Here is a 4063-nt window from a genome sequence, read left to right as displayed (position 1 = left end):
TGAAGGAAATAAAGGTACAACAAAGAATTCCACACGAGAACTAGTTCAAAGTACGGGTACTGGAAGGAAATAGTTAAGTTCAACAAAAACAACATTATAATAATAGGAATAAACTAGGACGGATAGTGCAACTATCCTATTTGTGGTTGTTAGATCGAAACTCATTGACAATCACTGAAGTTCATTGGCTAACAGCTGAACCAAAAGCTGGCTCTCCAAGAAAATTCCTACTTACTATCTCAAACCTAGATTCACTCTCTCGGATGATAACATCCTAGGTATGGTAATACACTAACTATTAACCTTGCCTACTATGTCATCCTAGTTATTGTTCAGTGACTCAAACCTGTGGCTCTGATACCAACCTGTGACGGACCCACACTACTGAATATAAAGAACCCGATAAATACCACATCTCAGAATTTTCCGACTCAAATAGAAAGCAAAAGCTGATTAAAACTAATAATTTACATCATTAAATTCAACCAACATAAGTTAACATCCACAACAACTACCCAAACCCGGATCGCCACAGGTAAGAGTATGAACAATACTAACTGTTTTTAAATAAAAGGATTAAGTTACAACTCAGCACGTTCAACCTATTACAACTTCACCATCCTTTACTTCTCCCTGGAAGGTCCCTAGAGTTGAACTTTCAAGTCTACCTGGGTGAAACGACGCCTAAAGTCGGTTCCCGAACCTCCACAGTTTTTATGGGCAGTCTGTAGCAAACGCACCACTTTCGGGTTTAACTGTAAAATAGAGTTAAAATATTGAGCAAAAGTGCCCAACAAGTATATAATATCCAACCCAACAGTAAATCACAAATAGTATGTAAAGCATGGTAATGATATCAAGAATTTAACATGCTTAAAAGATTAATCAATACAATATGATTTAAGCAAAACAGTTTCATTTTTATGGAATTGAAAACTGATTAGACGCTACGAGCTAAGCTGGGTGATCAGCCCACGACAAAGCTCCGAACCCGCATATCCAATACGAGTTCTCAAATATAAAGGATCCTAGGCACACTTTGGCCTTATACAAACATCAGGCTCCCCGCTACAGATGTTTGTAAATGAAATGGTGACTGGCGTCTCAGTCATAAAAACATTTTTCAACCAATTCCCTTTTTAAAACAGATACTTCAAATCATTTTAAAATTACAAATCATCGTTGCATAACAGCTTTTAGAATTCTACTATGCCAAGCGTTCTCTCAAGGGAATGATAATTCATAAAGAAAGATAATAAGAACTATTTATGACAAGACTGGGTAATAGCTATTGAGGGTTAAGTGTTTAGGTTCTTATTTAGGTTCATATGACAACCAAGTGAAGTGGTGTATTAGGTAAAGAATACTTCTGGTTTGTTAACATTGAAGAATTCAAGGTATCAATTCTTATTGTAAGCTTATAAAGGGGTTTTAGAGAATCAAGTTTATAGGTGAGAGATATGATAGGTTAAAGCATTAAAGGTTATACATGTTCTTCGTTTATAACAATCTAGAATACTTGGCATCTAGTAGAGTTCTAAACTTTGATTTCGATGATAAACAGGATTGTAATATTCTAAAAATTAAGTATCGAATCATGGCATCAAAATCTTTAAACAAGCTAGTTGGATAATATACTTGCCTTAAGAAACGTATAGCACAGCTTACAGTTTAGGGTTGGTCCGCGATTGGCTCTTTTCCTGCTCGCCTACTCGGACCTATAAATAGTAATAATAAACGTGTCACGGTTTCATCTCTACCCATTCGCGAAAAAAAACAATCATACTTTACTCTCTATACAAATACTAAGATAATAGTATATAATATTATATAATCAAATAAGAATTAAATGAAATAAGGAAATAATAATTAAATAAATAATATATATATAATATACAACCACCACATAATATATTACTTACACATAGCATATAAACAAGAATCTCACATATGCATATATACAGATATCATACATCTAACACATAAAATTATTGTCTAATTTACAGTTATTTTTCAGTCACATAAACTGCCGGACAGCCACTGAAAGATTAGCAGTTTACTACCATTAGGCTATCTCAATATGAAATGAACATCAAACAAGAAAGGTAGGATATTCAAAGAGATTTCTAACCATATAAGGTATGAAAACATTGATCAAGTAACGAAACGGGAATTTAAAGTTTAATCCAACTATTTAACACCATTCAGCAGCAAGTATCTCAATTACTTCAGTTTATAGCATGATATATCAAGTCTTTTCTCTAAGCAATATGAACAGAAAATATCATAATTGGAGTTATCTAGTCAATCCAAAAAGATTCATCATTTTATCATTTATAGAACTTGCACAATGTCTCATTTAGCAAAACATGGCAGACTTGGACAGTTTTGACATATCTAGCTAATCCAATTTTTATAAAATACAAAACGACCTCAAATCATGATATTCAAAGAATATAAACCAAAGAGTAATCACATAACCACATTATGAAAACAACAAAAGCAGATTTGGACGTGTGGTTATCAAGTTATGCATTTTTGAAAATGAAGTACACAGCAGAATTGCATCTATAGCAGGGAGGTTGACACTATAAGCTTACAAAATTCATAACTTTAATTATACATATCCAAATCAAGTAATTCTTCTTGGTAATCACAGAAGACTCTACATGGCATCTAGTCACAGAGGTTTTGATATTTTACAACTACTCTCAACATGCTTAATTAGTATCCAAAACAGAGCAAAATTTCAGTTTCCAGAATATTAAACTAGTTCATACAAGAAAATCATATAACTTTAGTTTTACTAAACGAAATCTCAAATTTCTTTTTCCCACTTAAACTACACTTCAGAGCACTTATAAAATCAGTAATTTACACACCATATAACAGCAATTTCACACCTCACTTTAGCTTACAAGAACAGGGCAGGTGTACTACACATCACGAAAATCGATTCTTAAAGCTTAAACTAATATGCAAGCATCAAACTTCCAATTTGATCAAGAATATGCAACATGCCTTCACATATAATCATAACTAAACCATGTTCTACAGAATTTTTTTGCCTAATCAATAAAAAAAATTGAACATCCGCCTACTAAGCATTTCATCGAGCATCTTTTACACATAAATCAACTAGTGGTTTATAAACACTATAATATAGCAACGAGTTCTGAAGCATCCAATATCACAACAAACATAATCCAAGGCCATGGCTCTCAGTAGATCATTGCCATGGCCAGCCCCTGTCCGAGGAGGCTCGGGTTCCTCCCAAGTCCTCAACTCGAATGGAGGCCCCCAACTCCAAACATTCCATTCCCTCCTGCAATTGATCCCCCAAACTCATAGAATCACTTGCAAGCAATCAATCCCCATCATCACAGTGTATACAAGTATGCATATAATTAAAATCGCGTACGACAAGTGAAGGAAAAGAGATAAAGGGAGGTAGTTACAGTGGTGCAATCGGAACTATCGCTGGAAGAAGGGTGAAGGCAATCGGACGGAGGGTTTGTAAGGCAGTGGTGCGAGAGAGATACAAGGTTCGAGAGGAAACGAGAGAGATTGAGAGATTGAAGGGAGAATAGGAGGTTAACCCTTCTGTTTTCTATTTTGGGATCATATATAAAAAAATTCTTTTGCCCCTTGCTTTATATTAAAACAATTATAAAATCCAAGGGTAAACTGGTAATCTGATAATATGAATGATGAAATCTTGTTGTAAATAGAATTTTTGTAAGGTTTAAATCTAGAAACGAATTTTAGAAATAAAAATTTAATAAATAAAGATCCAATCAAAATTTTAAAAATTGAGAATAGATTAAAAGATTAAGAAGGTTGAGAATTTTGTAAATGATTTTATTGTGCATCAAAATTTTAAATATTGGAATGATGGTAAAAAGTTATTTTGGAAATCAGAAGTTCAAAATTGGAACACTTGAATAAAATCAGGGAGCAAGATATAATAATATCACATCTCACAACCAATTAATCATGTAAATAATTACACTAAAAATTAGGATCAAAATATTCTAATCTAATTCACATAAAGCAATTATAA

The 4063-nt window shown here is 33.2% G+C and overlaps 1 long non-coding RNA gene across 1 annotated transcript; it reads right to left on the bottom strand.

Moving 5' to 3' along the window:
* Positions 1–438: 438 nt before the first annotated feature.
* Positions 439–3760, bottom strand: LOC135151050 (uncharacterized). Its single transcript, XR_010289505.1, has 3 exons — positions 3459–3760; positions 1643–1718; positions 439–755 (listed from the first exon to the last, which is right to left on the bottom strand). It is a non-coding gene; the product is annotated as an uncharacterized LOC135151050 (long non-coding RNA).
* Positions 3761–4063: the final 303 nt, after the last annotated feature.

Source organism: Daucus carota, chromosome 3 (assembly GCF_001625215.2).
Source record: "Daucus carota subsp. sativus chromosome 3, DH1 v3.0, whole genome shotgun sequence".
NCBI classification, from domain to species: Eukaryota; Viridiplantae; Streptophyta; class Magnoliopsida; order Apiales; family Apiaceae; genus Daucus; species Daucus carota.
Note: the sequence above shows the minus strand (reverse complement) of the source record. Positions and strands in the feature narration are given on the sequence as shown.